Below are 22,324 nucleotides of genomic sequence, written 5' to 3'. Positions count from 1 at the left end.
CAGCATGTGTTGTCACTTGAGTTTTTGATCTTAGCCATTCTGATGGGTGTAAAGTAAAATCTCAGGATCATTTTGATTTGCATCTCTCTGATGGCTAGGGATGTTGAACATATCTTTAAGTGTTTCTCTGCCATTCTATATTCCTCAACAGAGAATTCTCTGTTTAGCTCCATACCCCGTTTTTAATTGGATTACTTGATTTGTTGCTTTTTATCTTCTTTAGTTCTTTATATATTCTGGATATTAGTCCTCTGTCAGATATAGGGTTGGTGAAGATCCTTTCCCAGTCTAGGCTCTGGTTTTGGTTCTGACAATAGTGTCCTTTGCTTTACAGAAGCTTTCAGGACTTTCAAAAGCAAGCAGCTATGAAGTGGTGAAGCAAAGCTTTGGGACAGATCACCCTGAGAAACCTGTAGGTCACCAGCAGGTGTCAGTAGTTAGAAGCCTGAGCCTAGGGTGGAGCAAGGACAACCTCTGGGCTGGTGTGGTAGCTGCTGATGACATCACTTTCTAAGGCCACAGACAACTTTCATATCTGTGAGAGTGGGTCTGCCTCACAAAGCTCACTTGTGAGCTGTGAGATGAATTAAAGGCACTAGAAAACTGGGGGGGGGGGGGGGGCTGGAAAACTCTCATAAGATGGTAACAATGGGGAGCACGTCCTGACCCCTTAACTTTGTCTTAAGAAGAACCAAGGAATGCCAAGCAGCAGGACCACTGTGGGAATCAGTGAGGGGAATTTTTTTTTTTAATTTATAGTTCTCAAACCTGAAAAAGCCTGTATTTTAAATGCCCCAGTTAATGCTCAGGAACTGTAAAATCTGCCAGCCTCTGATCAAGAAAGGGACAACGCTAATTTTTATTTTCAGAGACCGGAAATAAAATAGCTTAGACATGAAAGCTGAATGATATGATATACTTCTGAAGAGTAATTTGCTTCTTTATCCATGAGACCACCCATGGATCTCGTGGACCAGCCATTAGCTGGGTAGATGAACTGCAGTGTAATGACAAACATTACACTTGTTTTCTCCTGTCCCCAGCACTGCCGGGAGGCTACGGGTGGAGCCGTGATAGGATGGGTGGGCAGACATGTTGCTCGAGGTCTCTGCTGAGAATAATCTGAAAGCAAGGGTGCAAATATGGCTCAGCTTCGACACTGCAGGTGGATCCCCCTTTGGCTGGAATGAAACCCACCTGTGGCAGCTGCTGGGTTAAAGCCCCCAAATTCTGATATCTAAGCCTCGGCAGGCTCACAGTAGTCTAAACAAGCCCCAGAAATTGGAAAAAAAAAAAAAATCTTTATTTTTCTCACAGTCTGGCCGAAGTTTCAAGTTTGCAGTCCAACCAAAGTGCTCTCTAAAAAAAGGGACTGGGAGGAGTTGAGGGAGGTGCCTTCAATCGAGATATAAAATGAACAAATTGCGATAGGTAAATAAATAAATTAATAAATTGCAGGACTTTATTCAGGCTGTTGTTGGTGAGCAAGGCCAACCAGGCATCAGCTAACAGCCTTGCTTAAGCTGCTTCTCTCAGGAACTGAACTGGTTAGGCTAGTCCTGCCAGGAGCCAAGAAGGGAGAGGAGGGAGGAGGTTCTTGGACTGGAAGGGAGCCAAGAATGGATGAGGGAGGGTGGAACTTAGCAGGTTTCTGCAGGAGGCCACAGGAGACCAAAGGAAATCAGGAAGGGTGAATTGTGCTCAGCTGTATAAAACTGAAGGCCAAACTTAAGAGAAGCAGTTGGGGCTGTTTTGCCCCAACGAGAAACTTACAAAGGAAGTTCTCCCTGCCACGCCCATTTGATGGCATACCTGGGGGTGATACCAGGTCCTGTTTCCTGATGTCCCAGCAGAATAAAGAATGACAAAGAGTGCTGACATCTGCCATAGCCTGGATCTTGCTGTGCCTAGGAGGGAAAAGGTAAGACTGCGGGGCAGGAAGGAGTGCTCTTTCCTCTTCAACTATCTCATTGCTTGCTGGCCTAAAGTTACAAGTTGCAACACACCTAAGAGCCCTGGGTCTTAGGGCTAGAGTTGTGTCCACCACTAGTTCCAAGAACCCTCACTCCTCTGTGTGTCTCAGAAGTTCTTGGTCCAAGCTAGCAGGCCCAGAGCATTTAGGCACCAAATGATGAGAGCTCTTTCGGATGGTGGTGATGTGAGTAGAATTTCTTCACCTTGGTGAATACACAGCCCCAGCAACTCACCTCTGCCCTTGCTGTTTGTTTATAAATGAGGGACCTGGATGGAGAGCCTATGACACATAAGATACTCATCAATACTTGTACGACTTCAGATCTCTCTCTACCGATGGTTACTGTAGGATTTTGTAAAAAAAAAAGAAAAAAAAAATTGAATGTTTGTAAAAAATAAAATAAAATGTTATAGGATGGTGTATACTAAATTTGGTAATGATAAAGTAATGATGGAGTGTTATACACAAAACGTGACCATGAAATACGTTATTCATTATTGCATGCCTATGGGGTAGGTGTGGCTATAGCTGTAGTAATTGGCTAATGAAAGCCAGCTTTCATTCATTATAGAGACCATACTCTGCATTTGCGTTGATGAGGCTGTCTTTAACCATTAGCCTTCCAGATTCAGAGTTCACAGTACTGGTGCAGAACAACTTGGGTTTGTAAAGAACCCTTTTGCAGGCAGAAGCAAAGTAATAGTACCATCTCGTTTCCATTCACGTCAGCTAACTTAGAATGATTCAGGCTTTTGGGACCCTTTCCGGAAGTGCAGGGACCATCGGCAGCCTGTGGTCAGAACCATGCAGTCCATGAGGTCTGTGGCATTAAGAACTCTGCGGCTGGGCAGCTGAGGAAGGAGCTAATCTGGAAACTGGAGAGCAAGGGAAAGGGAAAGGGAAAGGGAAAGGAAATATATTTGAGAAGGAGAGAGCTGGAAACTGTGATGGCACCCTGGGGGTAGCTGGAATTAAACCTCCCCACCAGAGCATAGTTAATACTCCTCCAAAGCTGGGCCATCCTCTAGTCTCTGATCATGGTAAATCAGTTACACTGGCTAGTCTTCCCCACCCCACCCCCACCCCCACACACAGGACCTTTCCTCTGCCTGGAACACTTTTCCACCTCAGATGTTGCTTATTCAAATGACTTCTCAGATCACAGCATCTCAAATGCTGGCCTCTCACCTGTCCATTGTTGCCATAATGGCTATCACTCTTCTGTGCTTCTCTTGTTTGATTGTCAGCCCTAGTGCAGTGGTTCTCTCCCTGTGGGTGATGACTTCCACGGGGGTCCCATTGCAGATATTCTGCATATTAGATATTTTACATTACAATTGGTAACAGTATCAAAATTACAATTATAAAGTAGCAATAAAATAATTGTTTTGGTTTGGGGTCACCACAATAAGAGGAACTATATTAAAGGGTCACAGAATTAGGAAAGTTAAGAACCACTGTCCTAGTGGCACATGAGCTTCAGGAAGACAGAAACCTACCTCTTTTTTCCTCCTAGGCATCACCAAGTCCTTGGGGCCAAGCAGTATTGCTATTAATAGCAGGTGCTCTGTTAATATTCGGTGGGTGAGTGGATAATAGAAAACACAAGGAGGGATCTAGATTACTAGTTTGCCTCCCTCCCATCCAGCACTACCAGCCAAAAGGAGACAACTGTGCACTTCTAAAAACTCAAGGAACAGTTGGTTCCACTCCCAGGTAACACAAAGAAAGTGGTTTAAAAAAAAAAAGGCACTAACTAGACTTTAAGACTTTGTCCCATGAGAAACAACCAGGAACAGAAAGACTGGCTATGCAGGCCAGCGTGATAACCTCCACCACCTATGACTCAGTGCAGTTTGCCCTTGTAGACAGGAGAGGTGACAGGGACCTCAGCACTGCCTGGGAACCTCTCATGCCAAGATATCGGATATCTTAGAGCACCTACTTCCTGGCTTTACCATGCTACCACTGAAACTCACACCAGGCTCTTTGGGCTTGTCATTCACTTTTAGGATGACTAGAGGATCATATTTGAGACTGGGGGATGAAAGCACTTTGTGTGAGCTCTAGAGCTCTCTGAAACTGGTGCCTTCACTTCCCCCCATTTCTGTTCTGTGCAAGTGAATGAAAGCCATATTTATAATGGCAAGTAAGGTAGGTGAAATTTAAGTGATGAAAGTGCTCTTCCAAATGTTTTTTTGTGGCAGTGATAAAGCAACCATCACAGTCTCTCTCGCCTGCAAGCTCCCACCCCAGCAAAAGATGGGGAACAGAGAATACACAGAGAAGTGTGTTGATTTTTTTTTTGAGAATTTTCCTTGCAGAAAGGCTGCAAATCTCAAAAGCAGTCTATCAGGGAGATTCCCTTCCAAGATTGCTTTTCTGAGACAGTTACCTCAAAAATCAAATCATATACATTAGTTAACACCTAGCACACTTACTCTTCAGAAAAAAGCACAGAAGAATCCTGCACAGTTTCGTTTCTGGCATGCAGAAAGCATGGCTGGCACCATTTCACGGGCTGCTGGGTTTTATGGGTCCCTGTGTGCACTTCCATGTTCTTTGCTGTAATGGATGCTAAGCTTTGCCAGCGTCGGCCCTGGCCCTGGCCTGGTTGATTTAAGAGACAGCTGATTCCCTGGTGCGTTCTGTGATTCTGTTTTTGAGACCCTGCTTATGTTCTTCCATTCTGTCCCCTTGTATAATTCTTGATTTGCAGAATTTTCAAAAATAACGTTTTTATCAAGAAAATAAATACTTAAGTCAGGATCCAAGCCCAACTCCTATTGCTTTATGGAAAAGTAGGGAGCCGAGAAACAGTGTTGTGGTGTGAGAAAAAAATTACAGTGTCTATAATCCTTTTTCAGTAGTCCCATCGCGACAGTAAGGGCAAGTGCCAGTGATGCTTTGTTGAGACAGTTCTAGGTTCTTTCCTTGGATAACCTTATTTAGTGTTCAGGCATGCTTCTTGCTTCCATATTGGGATAAAGAGACTGTGAGATTTGGAAGGTCGAATACCACGGTTGGTGTAGTAAGTGACAGAGTGTTGAGTTGAACATGCACTGCTTATTACAAGAGCCTGTGTCCCTACCCATCCAGGAAGGTACAGGCTGTCTACTGTAAAGACCTAGAACTCATCTTTATGCAGGATGTCAGCCAATGAGATGCTGCTAAAGATGATTGTTGGAGATTATCACCATACCCCACTCTCATCTAGCTTACCAATGTTTGGAAACATGTTGAAACGAGACTCCTTTTCTGTGGGGGTGTCTTTGTAGCCTTTAATAACTTGACAAATGTTTTCATGAAGACAAAACAGGGCACGTCTCAAGGAAAAACATGAAAATGAACCCAGTCACAGAACATGCAGTTCGTACAGTGTGAAATTGAGCCGTTTTCAAATTTCTAGACCTTTAGTAGAACGTTGAAGACACTTTCATTTTACAGTGGGGCCTAGCACTAATACTGTAATAATGTTATTCATCATTTATTACTTGCTCCTTCATACACAGCAGTGACAGAGGGGCTTGTCTCACGTTATCTCATGTGCTCAAGACAATTTATCATAGTGGCTACAGAGTACAGGCTCATGGTCTTCAGTGCCTGGCTTTGTCAATCCTTAGCTGCGCGATATTGGGTCAATTTTTCAATCACTCTGCATCTTCATATCCCATCTTTAAGTGGAGATAAATAATCAATCAGTTTCCTAGGGATGCCGTGGGGTTACTCAACTCATGCCTATGAATAATACATGACATTTCATAAATCAATATATACATCTGTGTTGTGCATATGTGTGTGTATACATGCACACACATGTACAATGTCCAGTGTAATGAGCTCTCATATGTCTGTTTCTGCTACTGTTCCCACTAGTATTCCATGAGATAGGTCCTATCACCACTGATTTTTATATTTTAAAACAGATGAGTAATCAGGTCAAATGACTAGAAGGAGACTTCCAACTTCTCTAATGGGCTTAATCCCAGGCCTGCCATATTTACGTACCATATTTCAAAATCCAGGTCCCAAGGAGATAAATTGCTTTGAGAATCTAGTTTGACAAAATGTATAGTCTAAAACCTGACTAACTTCCGTCCATCCCGGCAGTCACTTTACTGGCCTGGTGTCATAGAAGGAAAGTAATGAAGAAACTGGTTGAGAATAAGTTGTGGATCTAGAATTTCACCAAAGGCGTCAGAACTTTCTCCTCTGTTTATGACTCTTTCCAAGGCCAGACAACTAGCCTAGCTTTGCGGTCAAAGTTCATCCACTACAAGTGATCAGAGGAGCTCCCCCTGCCAGCATCAAGTGTGGGACATGATTGAAATGATTTTCAAAGCAGCTTTCTTCTAGCTCTATGATAGCATTTTCTCATATGGCTCAAATCTGTTAATAGTACATCGCTGGAGCTGTCACTCACCCCAATACAGGTGTTAAAAGAAATTGCCCTTAGGTCTACCTGGTCTGGTTAAAGATGGTTGTTCTTCTAAGTGCTCTATTAACCATAATTATCACTTAAAACTGGGACTGTTTTATTAAATCACTCCCCTTACTTGCTTCTGCCAGGATCTCGGGGCCTCAGAGCCAGGAGAAGCCATTCATTGTTGTGCTGTCTACATGGAGCATGCAGAGCTCTATGATAATCCCCAAGTACTAATAGTAATTAATAATGGAGAATAGCTTGTTTTATTGAGCTGTGTGTGAATTTAATTAGCACATGTAATCTTAACTCAGCCACACTTGGCAGAAGGCTCTCATCCATCTGATCCTCCGTATTTCAGGGGAATCTGAAGTCTAGGGAGTACACAGACTCAGCCAATGTCACCTGACTGAGAGCCAGCAGCACAGGGCAGAAACCTGATGACCTATAACCCGGCACATGTGCTTCACCTCTGGGCTGGCTGCCACAGATTGCTCTAGCTTGAGTCCACCTCCAGAGATGGTTTGATAGCACGGTTCAGATTAGCCTTGGAAAAACCCGTCCTGCTGGCTGCTTCATGGGGCAGGCTATGCAAGAACCTGTCCCACCTGTTTCCGTGGGTGCTTCTGGCTTGCCCTGCCTGCTGGAGTCTGTTTATTTCCCTTTGCCTCCTTTTCTGGGTGTGGTTGAGCTCCTCAACTGTTCATCATGACTTTTCTCCAATTCTTAGATCACAGGCATACAATAAGATGTGAGAATGAGTGTAGATTTTTTTTCTCTCTCCAAGGAAACCCAAGGCCCACCCTTTTACTCTTTTCTGAATAGTAATATCCCCAATTTTTAAAAAATTTATTTCTGTTTTCTCCCTTGTCCTCCTTTCAACATGGCTTACTGGGGAGCTGGATTTCATGGCAGAGCACACAGCATATTTTTACTATAGTGAAATATTTAAAATAATTGGCATTTTAGCTCGTAGTGTACCCTGCAAGTACCATTATTTGCAAAAGTATGACTGTATATCATAAATGTTCCTTCTTTTGTAAGTGATGTTTATGCGATTGGGTTGGGTTTTTTTAAGGTATTTTTGTGTTAATTTAATCACACAAATATTCATTTACATGGTAAGGAAACCCTCATCTTTACCTCCTAGGTCTCAGAAGGTCCCACCTGACACCCACCACTGTCCAGGTGGGAGGGGCAGAAGGCTGCCCCCACATCACCCAAGGAAAAAGGGGATAACAGGGCAGGGATGTGGATAGCACAGTAGTTGGCATTTGTGAGCCCTGACAACTCTCACTCTTTCCCTCTGGGAGCTCAGGCTGAATTTGGGGGTCTTTACACTCATGCCCACTTCCCATCTTGGCTACCAGCTATCTTGGTTAAAGCACCTGGCTTACAGTTACAGCAAGTCCAGACAAGGGGAGAAAAGGCTGTTTTTGTAGAAAAAAAAATGCCCCAAATTCAATTGTCCCCATGGGTGGAAATAAAACAGGCATGCATGCATGCACACAAACCTGTACACACATACCTCACTCCACACACAAATTCTTTCCATCCTGCACTTACCTATTCCAATCCTCTTGAAACTCGGTGTGTACCTCACCTAATGGTTGTCAGACAAGGGTCCTGCCAAGAGGTGGCCTAGTGCATGTGCAGGCTGTAATGGCTGAAGAACCAAGACCCAGGAAGGCATGGTCAAGGCTTGCACTGGCTCTGACCTTCTGAAGATCTAACTCTTCAGGATGCTCAAACACAGCTTGTTTCTGGGAAGGAAGGGGCACGAGAAGGTAGGAAGAACACTTGGTGACAGCAGCCTATGAGGTCCCTGCTGGGAAACTGAGAAAGTATGGCATCTGGTAGGGGACAGATGGGGAAGCCAGTGAGGCAAGGCTGAAGCCTCTCATAGTTCTAAGAGGACAGCTAGAGTCATGCTGCTCCAAGGGCAGAAGTAGGAAGTATGGCTGGGCATGCATGTGCCCTAGGGTGGCAGTGTCCTCAGAGACTAGCATCAGTTGTCTGGCCCCAAGAAGTTCTCAGGCAAATGCCCCTGAGACATGTGGCTTGGGCACCTGCTAAGGACTACCCTTGACTCAAGGGTCCAAGTGTGCATAGGAAGTAAGAGTCCCAGAGAATCCCCATCTAACTGGAGACACAGCTGGTTGCCCATCTCCATGGCCTTCTCTTCCTGCCCCAGGGGCTTCCTCAATGAAACAAAGCTTACTATTGGTTTGCTTTTGGGGGACATGGAAAGGTGAGGAGGGATTTTCATACGAGCTTTTCTTTCACAATCAAGTATTTAAAAGCAACAGTCTCAGAAGGAGATGAGGAGGAACAAACAGTACCCTACTTTCGGAACTCAAACATCCAGACAGAGACAGGCAGGCAGGTGCCCAAGGTAAGGGACCTCCTACAGCCACACATACCCTGTTCTCTCTGCTCTTCTCACAACCCTGGAACACATGGGGACTGGACACAGACATCTCATTGACAGACACCACTAAAAACAAACGGGGTCAGACTCTGCCACCATGGTGGGGTAGCATGTGCCCAACAACACCAGCTGGCAGTCTGCAAACATGTCCTGCCAGCCTCTTGTGACAGATTGCAGAGAAAGCACTGTTGGTGTGTAGAGAGAGAGGCAGATACATCCAATTACAGCATAACCACCACCTTCTTTACTTCCTGTATGATCGTGGACTGTTTCCGAGCTTCTGCTGCTGTGATAACACCATGGCCAAAAAGCAAGTTGGGGAGGAAAGAATGCGCTTCTACATTCCTGTTCATCACCAACGGAAATCAGGACAAGAGCTCAAGCAGGGCTGGAACCTGGAAACAGGAGCTGATGAAGAGGCAATGGAGGGGTGCTGCTTACTGGCCTGCTTCACATGGCTTGTTCAGCCTGCTTTCTTATAGAACCCAGGGCCACTGACCCGGGGATGGCATCACCCACAATACTCTGGACCCTTCCCCCTATTGAACACTAATAGAGAAAATGCCACACAGCAGGGTCTCTTAGAAGCATTTTCTGAACTGTGGCTCCTTCCTCTCTTGTATCAAGCTGACACACAAAACCAGCCATGTGCATGGACAAAGAAGTTATTTTTCCACAGTATTTTCTAATCCCTGTATGGACACTATTTCATTACTTTTTGCTCCAATCTAATGAAGTAAACAATTCAGTTATCATTTCACAGACAAGACAACTTACGTTTGTTAGGTGGCAAGGTTGGATTTGAACCCAATGTCGACATCCATTCCTGGGGAGCAGTATAGTGAGTGAGCAGAGTATCAATTTGATGTTCAATTCTTCCTTTTCTACTTCAAGACAGTGAACAAATCATCCTTGTGGTTTTTTTGGAAGCTCATTTTCCAAAGACCTATCTGACTGGCCTGCTCTTCATTTGCCAACTTTCCAGTTAATGGTGGAGAAGCCTTAATCTGTACCCTAGTCATGACTCTTACCCCTTCTGCTCTCTCAGCTCTCTGTCACATGAAAGACAAAACATCAATAAGTCCTGTTTCTTTCCATTAATTGAAAGCTCTTCCAAACAAATGCTAGTGCTTACCTCCAAGAAAAAGATGGAGGACAGATTTTTTTCTCTTCTTTTCCTCTGTATTCCTTCTCTTTTGTGCTTCCAGTACACTCAAAGTTTTGAAGGGAATTCACAAGGACAAGCGGGATGGGCCACAGAGTCAGGGCTTGTGGCAGTACCATTAGAAGGCAAACCCTTGAATGCAGAGATCTTCTCTGTCACATTTGTCAGTGTAATCCGGCACCCACAGCAGTTCTGGCCACAACATGCTCAAATGTTTCTTCCCTGAATTGCTCTGTCCTCCTTGCTGCAGGATTGCTTCTAAGGTTTCTTGGCTTTACTTATGAGCAAAGCATAATAACTTGAACCACTGCTGTTCTTTTAGGGACATGTTTTCTTCTATAAATCTCCTGGGAAAGGGTTTTCATACCTACTGGGGCTAGGTAGCCACTGGTGGAGAGCAGCCTGGACAGTGGCCATCTGAATGTGCCAGGAACACACTTATCACCTACATCTTCCTTCTTCTGTGCAATGAAAAGCCCAGAACTGTTAGATTTCTGTTTCTTGAACAGCAGCAATGTCCCAACACAAAAGCAAGTGCCCATCCCATACATAGATCTGATTCAATTCTCAGCTCGGCATCTTGCAGGTGAGGAGAGCTGATACATGGAGTGTGCTGAGTGCCTTGCTACCAGTCTTATAGCTGGTGGGTGGTAAAACCAAACCCCAGTGGATAAAGACTCCAATTCCAATCTCTTACCCCTGAATTACACAGTGAACCCACCTGTTGCCTTTGCCCACATTTGTCATGAAGCCTTTCATGTCAGAGAGAAGCTAGCACTTCTCTGGCTTGTTTCAAACCAGATGCCCACTTGAATTGTCATATCTAGATTGGTGATAGCCTTCTATATAAGGAGACCAGGTTTAGTTTTCCTGTCACTGTCCAGGGATGCGAAACTATATAAAAGGTCTGGCTCTGTATACCTGCTTAACATTTTGTTGAGGTAAAGACAAAACTGACTGCTGTGTGATCTGACTTACAGAAAAGGACTCTATACCAGTGGTTCTAAACCTGTGGGTTGAGACCCCTTTAGAGGCCAAATGGCCCTTTCATGGGGGTTGCATTTCAGATATCTGCATATCAAATATTTTTATTATCATTCATAATAGCACAGCTATAAAGCAGCAATGAAATGATTTTATGGTTGTAGCATTTAAGAATGTTGAGAACCACTGCTCTAGACTTTAGGAAATGTTCCTTAGAAGTATTAGTCATGAGGTTCAAGAAGGAAAAACCTTTGTCCCGTTCAGACTGTGGATGGTTAGATTTAGTGGGAGTTGAGAAGAAAAGGAGCCATCCTTGGCTTCAGTTTTTCACTGCAACATTCATACAATATGTCACAGGAAAATTCAGACTTCACTAAGACCAAACACCATTGTTTCCATGAAACTCTGGTGTGTTTACAATTCTGTAAGTAAAAAATAAGTGTTTCTTATAATGATCAAAGTAAAGGTAAAAATAAATACAGTGAACCTAGAGCCTGTGAATAAAATCCAGCCAGCCTGTGCCTCCTGAATGCCGTAACCCTAATACATATATTCTGGTTCTGTTTAGGAAGAGTTGGATACACAATGGCATCAGTTAGCAGGCACAGCATAGGAAGAATCAGGTCTGGAGATGCATGATAGCACAGCAGTATGAACATGCTTACTGCCACTCCACTATCCACTCAGAAATGTTTGAAATGGTGTGTTTTATATTATGTGTATTTTATGGAGGCAGGTCTTTATGAATAGCTAGGAAGCAATCTTCAAGATGTAGTGGTAAGTGGGGGAAACAGCTAAACAATGTTATCATCTGTGGATTGTTGAAGGGATAGAGACATATACATTTCTATTGTTTTATAGGCATGGTTCCCTATGGAAGAATTCCAACCTGTAGAGGGAAAGAGGTTCTGGCAGTTAAAGTAGAAAAGAAATGGGGCTCACTATTCATAGATACCAACTTGTTTTGTGTTATGGGTTCATGAAGAACTCATTTATAGAATTTTATCCCTTCAAAAAAGTTTAGCACAAAATTGATACTTCTTAAAGCAATGGTTCTCACTGTGGCTGGTCACTAGATTCCACTGCTCAAAGTAATGACTCCAGAAACATGAACATAGTACAGTGTAGTTTCAAAGCACCACTGTTCCCAGCTCTGAGGCAACAGAATCTGATTTTTATTTTTCCTACATATGAACATACAGCCTGAGAATCGGGAGGAGTCAGATACTTAAATCAGCAGTTTTGGGGTGGGACCTGAGTCTGGTAATTTAAGACTCACCCAGATGATTTCATTGGCAACTAACATAATATAAAGGGGAAATACTGATATAATTTAATATAGAACTGATTTTGTTACTGTGTGATTCCATTTTATTCACTGAGAAACCCCATCTTAGGAGAACTGACTAAAACTCTGTATTAGGTCTCATACATGTCACACAAGAACATGCAATGGTGAGACGTCCTTGGCCTTGGTGGGGAAGATGCCCACACAGATTAGCTATGAACACAATTTTCTTCTTATCTAAAATAGAATTGGTTTGGGGTGGAGCTTTGTGGTAGAATGATTGCCTGGCATGTACCAGGCCCTGTATTCAACACTGGGCACTAAATGAACAACAACAATAAGAAAAACAATAAGAACAACAATTTATAAAACTGATTTTATCACCCAACAAAAAGAAATGAAAGGCTCTTTATCAGCAACAAAGCATAAAGTCAGAGTGGTAGTGAAATAAGAATTAAAAGTTAAAAAGATGTAGGTTTGAAAACTTCTCTGAGTCTCTGCCAAAGAAGCTTACTACCCACCCTGCAGGACTACCAGATTCAAGCCAGATAAAGATAATAGGTGTTGCGTTGTCTACTAGGGTTGGTCAATCTTAGGTGATAATTATATGTGTATCCTCTCAACCACCCATCCTGTGTCCTCAGCTCTGACACTCCCTCTTCATGCCTGCTCATTATGTCCTGAGAATTTCATGTCCAGATGACATTTCTCTCATTCCATTTGAAGCCAAAGAACTTGTGTTCTGCCTCCTCCACATCTTGACAGACAGAAAAAAAAAAAAAAAAAAAAAAAAAACTTTACACTTTCTTACCAAATTATCTGCCATATTTCTAAAATATAACTGAAACCTCATTACATGGATGAATGGCTTTCCATCAATTCACTTCAAGCTTGGATATTAATATAATTGTTGTGGGGATGTTGCAGTTAGCCTCAGAGGTGGTTGGGAAGGCATCACTGTTACTAACCTGAGCAAGCTGCAAGGGTAGGAAGAGCTGTTGTGATTCATGAGACTTTTCCCCGGGTAGATGCTATTTAGAGGATTCCCTTGATCCCGTCCTCTGTTGACGGGTGTCAGTTGAAGGCAGGAAAAGACGAGGTACCTCAATCAAATCATAAGTCGTCCTTTATAGCAGCTAGAGCCATTCAAAGTGGAAAGTTGGACCTGCTTTCAGCTCTGATTATGACCGTCACAGCATTGCACTGCTTTGAAAACTGTCGGAGCCTATCAACACTTTGAAATCAAAGGGTAATGATCCTGATGGGCTCTGTGAAGTCTCGCTTCTCGCTGCTACTCCAAATCATCTGCTACCGCTCCTACTTGTCCGTTGAGTTCCTGAAGAACTTGCTTTATGTGAGTCCTGGTTTCAAGGTCAGGAACTAAGCCTCATGTGGTGTAGTCTCATAGGTCTGAGACAGGTGTTCAACCTGTATTCACTGAGAGAATAAACATGATCAAGGATGTCATACAAGGGTCCCCCCACCCTACTTTATACTCAGTGCTTTGCTCTGTGCTTCTCAGTGTTATGGAAATGCTGGGTATTTTCTGTCTAGGTAGCAAGGTTGTTTACCAATGCTAAACTTTGCCATCTTATCCCCACTTCCACTTGCCTCTTGGGGAATCTCACCCTTAGCCAGCAATCTTCCCTACACTCAACTGCTGGAAGAATTTCTAAGCAGCCATAATCCTCTCATATGGCTCTGCTCCTAATCTAACTCTTCATTTCTCTCAGCTCTGCTTCATGTCTATGTTTATCTCTCCAGCACCTTGAGGAAATAACAATGAGGAATGGTAACATGAACTTGAAGGGGTTATGTATAACTGGGTTATATATAAATATGGATGTCCTGTCGCCATTACATAGGGTGTTTCTTTCATATGACTTGAGCACTTCCACATTTCTGTCTCCTCTACCCTGATATTCCTCTCTCTTCTCCTAGTCATCTAACGCCCTTCAGATGTTACACATCAGTTATACTATTGATAAATTTCTTGCCCTACTCCCTAGACTCAATACTATACCCTCTTGATAGGTTTTTATCACCAACAATTCTTTTATGCAGATTATCCATGTTTCCAATAATAACTTGTATGCCTACTTGATTTAAATCTGTTTTCTCCATATATATATATATATACATTATATATACATACATACATTATACACACACACACACACATACACACACACACACTAAAGTTTAAAATAACTAACTTTCCCTTAACACCTCCTGCCCCTGCAAGTTTATAAAATGATGCCAGCAGTCTGCAGGTGCTCATTGGAATCAGTAACAGGCATTTGCAGTGTCCTTAGAGCCTTGTGTATGTGATAGGAGTAGGCAGCATGAGTACACCCAGCCTCCTTCGTCCTGTGATCCTAGGATGGTATAACTAACTACAGTGGCAGTACACAGAGACTATGCTCTGTCCCATTCTGTTACCAGGGCCTGCTAAGAAGCTTTGGCTCCTGATCCCGTTCTGCCTCACACAGGGCCCCTCCCTACTTAAAATTAGGTCATATCTCCTGAGAGCATGCTCCTCGGAGCCCTCAGCTGCCAAGGAAACAAAAGATATGACAGCAAACTCAAGGGAAAGGCAAGTGTGAGAAAGGCCAGCGTTATGACTTAGAAGATGATCTGAAATCCCCAGGCACGAGCATTCACCCAGAATGAGCCTTGGCAAGTTCTATAGCCTTTTGGGGTAAGAGGTGTCATCTTCTTCTTGAATCCAAAGTGGTGTGCCCTCCTGTGAAGATGAAAATGTCCTAAGTGAGCCACCTGCTCACTCTCATCCCTGTCCTATTACATGTAGCAGCTAACCATGTTTCTATCTTGACCTTGCCACAACTTGTTTCTGACACTGACCAATTTTATGCCATTTGCCCCACCCTAGAAAGCCTGATGGGTACTGTCCCCAGTCACCTTGTGGTTACAGAGGTGTGGATATCAGAGTGTCTTACAGATCACCTCTTCAAATGGAGGTTGGGAATGGCCTGTTACAGTGAGAAGGGATACATTAACATAAAAGTGCCCAAGGAGACTCACTGGGTCACTGATACACTGCAGATCTTGCCATGTTAACTAGGCCTCATCTTCCTTTTGAAAGATGAATGGACAGGGAGAGACCAGTGGTTTTCACATCATTTTCTTTGGAGTTATAACATTTGGAAGAGATGACTTTGAATCACTGCAGTAAATAAAAGATCCACAATCCAGAGACAGTCACCTCACACTCAGGCAAACCAGAGGCACCTTGTTCTCTCTTGCTTTGTTTCTTTTATGTACCATTCCTCTAGAAGGCCCTATAGGTGATGAGAAAATAGAGTGGAACACTGGAAAAGTTTAGAAGTCATTGAACCAGATGACTGCTGGGCTCTCCTAGCTTCATGAGCCTTCAGCTGTAACGTGGGAGGTATATCCATTACAAAGAAACATGGGGCCATGTGGCTTTAAATTTGGCTTTTACTATCTATTGTCTGAGCGTCCTTTGAAAAGTTTAACCTCCCTTTGTGTTCTTACCTCACAGATACATGGTAATTAAAGAGTTAAATATATAATGTCCTTAAAGCTATGAAGATTATAAGAGTATAAAAAACATTCAAGAGCATGGGCAGTTGTGAATGTATTGCCTAACATTGAGTCAGTACTTCTAAACACCGGGGAACCTCAGATTCGATAAGCCCCGGGCTTGTTCCCCGGGGCAAGTGTGTGCCAGAACATATATTGCATTCAACAGGGAACATGCGGCCCCGTGTCTTCAGTAGGAACTTGAGCTGTAAACAAGAGAAGGAGCCACCGTTCAGGGGAGTGAGACAATACAAAGGCTGCTTCCCTGCCTTCCCAGTTACCAGGCTGACGCTGTCTTCCGGACTTTCATCCCTCGTACGTGAGATGATCACGTACAGTCGCTCCCATTGTTTCCTCGCCATGGACTGTTTGTAACAACTGGGAAATTTTCGGAATGCCAGTTTCCATCTCTGTAAAATGGGATTATGACGTGCAGGAGTTCCTGTGTGGTTAGACATTTAATAAAAACTCTGTGAGCGCAGAGCAGGTGGAAAGTCATGAATCGACTCTGTGTTTCTGGGTGACGGAAGACATCCAGAAGCCTAAGAATCCTAAAGCTTTGTGTCCAAAATACATGTTCATCCTGGAAGTTAGGTTTGTGTATTCGGGGGATAGCTCTGGGCCAAAATATTAAGAGAAATGTGTTTGATTGTTTTTGTGATGTCTCCTTGCCTGGGTATCCAAGAAGATGGATCCCCTGGAGCACCTGCCTTGATCAGCCTTTTTTCCCCATTGTCAATGCTGACTCATGACATTGTTTGAACTTTTTTTAATTAATTTTTTATTTTTAGCATGCTTATCCTATCTTGTAGGTCTAATATCCACTTATAAGAGGGTCAGGGAGGAGATAAGAGAGGGAAGGTGGGATTGGGAGGGAATGAGGGAGGGGGCTACAGCTGGGATACAAAGTATATTAAACTGTAATTAATATAAAAAAATAAAAATGTAATTAAAAAAGTATGCCCCTCCTCCTCCCCTTCCATCTGACCCTAGTTTGTCAGGTCTCATCTGAACTGGCTGAATTGTCCTCCTCTGTAGCTTGGCAAGGCTGCTCCCCCATTCAAGGGAGGCGGTCAAAGAGCTAGCAGTTGTGTGAGGGGGTTACTTTTGAGGCTGTGGTGATGATCCAGGACTTCATTCTGAAATCAGGAGACTGGCTCAACTCCGGCAAGCAGCACTGTCCATCCAGAACCCACTGGAGCACTCAATATTGCTCTCTAGATTATATTTGAGCATGTCTCCATCTGAACCATCTCTGAGCTTTATGAAACACCCGTAACAAGCCTTGTCTCGGTTCACAGTGGCTTTAGATATGAAGCCTGAATGGGGTGTTCCTTGGGGTCTGTTAAAAGGAAGCACTAGCAAATTGTTTGGCCTTTTCTTAAAACTGAAAAAAAAAAAAAATCTACCTTATTCTAGTATTGGCAGTCTTTCTCCCTAAATAGCTGCAGGATTGATGCAGGGCATATGATCCTGGCCACTTAAAGCCTTTCATTGAACTGGCTCATTTCACAAGAAATAATTTAATATCTGTGTGTGTGTGTGTCTGTGTGTCTGTGTGTGTCTGTGTGTCTGTGTGTCTGTGTGTCTGTGCACGCATGCGAGTGCGTGCTTTGTAAATGAGTGTGCTCATGTATGTGTGGCTGCACTTGCCTATGTGTGTAGCTGTGGCTACCAGGTGCTGGCATTTAGATGGCTTCCTCGATTGCTTCTCCACTTCATTTTTCCGAGACATTCTCTCCCTGAACCTGAGGCTTGCTGTTTCACCTAGACTCACCAGACAACAAATTCCAGGGCTAAGGTTATAGGGCATTTCCCCGTGCCTGGTATTTACCTGGGTGCTTGGGATCCAAACATGGGTCCTTCTGCTGGCTCAGCAAGCACCTTACCCACTGACCCATCTTCCCCAGCCCTCTTTTTTTCTTTTTTTGATACAAGGTCTTGCTGTATAGATCAGGCTAACCTGATGACCCTTTGCTTCAGCCTCCTGAGTATCAGCATTACATGCACGTGTGGTCACACCTAACTAGATTTATAATGTTTTATAAACACGGTAATACTATTTTATAACCTCTTCGACAACTTTGAATACAAAAGATGGCTCAGTCTTATATGCATTTGCTTGCCAAGGCATAGCTTAAAGGTTACTGACAAATTCATATGCATAAACGTGCCTGTCAGTATAAATGTACATTGAGGTGGAAAACAGTTTACATTTTTCTTGAAATATTTTTAATATAATTAGATAATCAATAGAGTTAGATGTATTAATGTACCATGTAATGTTTTGGACCACACATATGTTGTGTGATACTTAAATCAGGCCAGACATCTCTCTCTCTCCTCATTCATCTTTTGGAAAAGCATTTTACTGATTCAACCTAACCTGTCAAACAATGAACAATCTGGCAATTAACACGTTCTGATGAATGGTTGCTAATTAAATTTTATGATAGAGAGAACAGAGCCAATCTATTTTTTGTGTTAAGTATTTCTCCTGAATCTTTCAAACAAGGTATATATTTATTTATGTACCTTCCAAAGAGATCTAGTATCAGGAATTACAATTTACTGAGCAATTGGACTAGGTGTTTCTATGTCAAATAAATAAATCCACTTACATTACGTGCAGGCCTGGTGATACACCATGCCCTAAATCACTCACGACTGTATGTGTAAGGCCTCTGACCTCATAAAAGGCATGAGAGCAACATGGGCATATAAAGGAAATAACATTCTGGTTCCTTGAATTTCTTCAGGCTTATTATGTGTACTCTCTTCTTAGGAGCTTTCAGTGAGAGAACAATAAAATACATGTGTTAGATGACCAAATTCAGATGGGAGGTTTGAGCCAAGTAGACAGAGATGAAGGAGATAATGGGTAGACTGGGCTAAAGAGTTCTGAGAGGCCAGCTTCAGAGAGCAAATACTAGCTGTGTGGTAGTTTATTTTCCACAAAACTGATGGTTTAAGGCTACAGCCTCTAGAGCTAATCTCGCTCCATGCTCTGACAAAATTCTGAGGGAGGGGAAGACATAACAGGAGCCAAAATAGAACCTCTGACCCCTAATCTCCCATTTTCTCCATCAAATCCTAGTTCCTAGGATTTTAAAATAAGATGGCAGCAAGGAGCCACCATGAGTTTTAGAGGGAGGTTTGGAATCTGTAATGGTTATATAGGAAAGCAAGGAAGAGAACCCTTACCTCTTTGGCTACCTTCACAACTTTTAAAAGGATTTTCATTGCCTTAAACACAGATAAATACTTCAGGTCAGAAATATTGTCACTACCTCCAGAATAGCTGGGTCATCACAATGCTACCTAGTAATTGAATTATATTATCTCGTCTTGCTGAGTCAGTGACATCAACAGCCAATCTTCCTTTCCAGAATTACTGTCCATTTAAATAACCAGTATCTCTCAAAAACTGGAGGAGGACACACACACATAAGGTTATTCCCATTCTTTAAGGCTACATAGAGGATAGGAACATGTCCTGTCCTGTGAAATGTATACCTGAAACATCCTACTCTGGATTCCTCAGGGTCTCAAGTAATAGGAATAGCAGAATAATTTAATGGCATTCCTGAATCTTAAAATCTACAAATAACTGTCCCCACCCTCACAGTATCCCCTATTTGCTTAGATGTCTCATGCATCATTACTTTCATCTTTGCCCTCTCATCTTCATCCAGTCGAAATGCCCAATAAACAGGCTCTGTCTTATGTGTTTCTATTTCTAGCCACTTCTCTCACAGTCACTTTCAAAACTGGTGCGCATGCCCTACTAGCGTGCATAAATGTTTTCCCTACTTTAGTGCAAGATCCTCGGTAATGGCTGTCTTCCTTTCCTTTTACTCATCACACAGCATTGATTTAAATATTTCTCAACTAGCCTAGATCAACAACGATGATGTTCACCAACATGTTTTTGCATGTAGCACTTGGCAGACACTGGGCTATAAGATCTGTATGTATCACGTGTTTTAGAAGCTGATCACAGTTGTCTCATAAGACAAACACACTTCTGTGCCTAAAGAAATAAGGCTGGGTTAGATGATTCTTGGATGTAAATGTGGTCTCTAAGAGAATACTCCCCAAATAAGTTTTCCTCTTGGACCTACTGAGGAGGAACTTTATTTCTTTCTCTCAAGTGCCACCAAAGGAAGTAAATCCCTAATGGTCTGCTTTGTAATATTTGCTTATTTAAGCTACTTCACAGACTATCAATACATTAGATTCTTATATGTGCCTCGGGTCAAGCTTTGATGGGCCTGCACATGTTCATGCCTAGATCCACCCAAAACCAAGCCCTAGGATGAGAATTAACATTGAAAGAAGCCCAGGCCACCTTCTCCTTCCACCCAGATCCATACTTATAATGAATACGACAATTTCCATCTTTCATAATTGATCTTAGTCCTTGCTCTTCTCAGTCCCACTGAAGGTCATGTTCCCTCCTTTAAGAATTTCACCCATTGTTTTATAATTAAGGGTGTCTGAAGTGGGTGTAGTGCTTGAGGGATTCTAAAGGTAGCCGAGAAATCAGGTTTAAGTTGCATTTCCTCTATCCTGTGAGCTATGAAAATGCTGGTCATAATTGTGCTAGCCTTAGGTAATTCTGGAAAACACACCAGAAGACAGAGGAGTTTCCAAGCCAGACTACAACTTTCTGACTAGGCCTTTGGTAAAAATTTTACTTATTTTAAAAATAAATATTACTGAACCTTCTTAAGTCTGTGCCAAGCTCTCCTGTGTTTGCCATTGGCATTTCTTGCTCAGAATTGGCCTTAAAAAGCCATCCATACAACTCAAGAATATTCTCTTACCCCTTTAAACTTGCACAAAGCATTAAATTTTTACCATCTTGTCCCCTTTAAAAAACATAGTTTAGCATTAAAATATTGAAAATATAATAATTATTTTGGCTTTTTTATAGATCGGTTTTAGTATTTGACAATTAAATACAGTTACACAATGTATTTGGATTACTGTCTCCCTCTCTGTTCTCCTTTGTTCCAACATTAAGACCCTTTATCACTTTCAGTCACTTTCCACGATTCATGACCCCAGGGTTCATATTGTGTTAACCAGGGCCCTTGATGTGACTTGGATTGGAACTGTTTACTGAAGCCTGATGGGGGTCTTCTGTGTGTACACAAAATAACTTTTGCTAAACTTCAGGACAGTAAAATGCCTGATGCAAGACTAAACTGAGGATCCTACTCTGGAGACTGTTAATGCCTTTTGAAGCTGAAGGCTTTACCTTTTTCATTTGCTACTCAAAAACCCTCATGCAACTTTTTTCTACTGGGAAGGGATCAGAACAATACATATACAAGTTAGGGAGGGCTCTGGAAGTGGGGCCTACAGTGAGAAAGACGAGACAAGGTACGAAATGAGAAGGACTGGTCTCGGAGTCTGAGAAAGACTTTCTGAGAGTCTCAAAATGCAGCCTGTCTCATCCAGAAGGGAAGAAGACAAAGCATTTTAGAAAGTGATCAAAGCAAACACAAAAGCCTCGAGACAAGCTTGTCACCGGCAGGAAGAGACGGTGGCAGAATGCTGGGCAGGAAGGGAAGAGGTTCCAGACCTGCAGTAAGTGTGCAGGTCACGCAGGGCTTCCTGCACTGTGCTCTAGGGTCAGATTTTAATGTATCCTGCCCCTAATTTCCAGACTCATGAGCTAAAGCTCAAAGGGGAAGAGGTTTAGTCAAGATCACTGGTTGCAGAAAGTATCCATTCTCACTTCCTGACAGTTATTCTGTTTTACGGATCTGCCGTGACCAGCAGTGTTTGTGTCACTCAACTTAGACCTTCGAGGGAAGCTGACATGACTCTCTACTCTTTGCACTTGTTGCTTTTTCCCAAGTCCTTTCTCTGATGTAGAATGTCTCTCCTAATTAGAGTGGCTAGATTCCAATCATGTAGCTATTTTATAAACAAAAGAAAAAGTAGAAGTGATTCCAAGCCAGTTAAGTCCACATCAATCTTTTAAACATTAAAATCCTCGGGTCAGAAACAAGATCTGTTGGTGGTTCTCTAACTCTGCTCACCTGAGCTGGTTCTGCCACTCTTGCTTCTTTCCTTCCTGCAAATTTCTGTGTCAAGCTTCTCTATTTTGATATACATTTGCTAGAGACTCCATAGCACAAACATTTAAACTAAAAGGAGCTGATCAAGCCAGGCATGGTGGTACATGCCTGTAATCTTAGCACTCAGCACTCTGGGAGATAGAGGCAGGCAGATCTCTGTGAGTTCGAGGCCAGCCTGGTCTATAAAGCGAGTTCAGGACAGTCAAGGCTAACCAGAGAAACCCTGTCTCAAAAAACAAAAACAAAAAAAAAAAGGAGTTGGTCAATGTCTAATGTATTTTTTTCCTCATTAGTATTTAAATGCATGGCCAGATGAAGAGTTGGTCAGCCTCCAACTATACATACACACATACATACATATCACATACATATACATGCACATATGTATGTATACAT

General features: G+C 42.7%; 1 protein-coding gene across 1 annotated transcript in view; it reads left to right on the top strand.

The window, feature by feature from the left end:
- Positions 1 to 1,650: 1,650 nt before the first annotated feature.
- The window catches only part of Atp10b (ATPase phospholipid transporting 10B (putative)), a 311,951-nt gene continuing 291,277 nt past the window's right edge, over positions 1,651 to 22,324 (top strand). Inside the window, exon 1 of the mRNA XM_060363835.1 lies at positions 1,651 to 1,921. The gene's annotated coding sequence lies outside the window, so the exon portion shown is untranslated. The remainder of the gene's footprint in view (positions 1,922 to 22,324) is intronic.

Source organism: Meriones unguiculatus, chromosome 11 (assembly GCF_030254825.1).
Source record: "Meriones unguiculatus strain TT.TT164.6M chromosome 11, Bangor_MerUng_6.1, whole genome shotgun sequence".
NCBI classification, from domain to species: domain Eukaryota; kingdom Metazoa; phylum Chordata; class Mammalia; order Rodentia; family Muridae; genus Meriones; species Meriones unguiculatus.
This window is presented reverse-complemented; position numbering and strand designations above follow the sequence as displayed.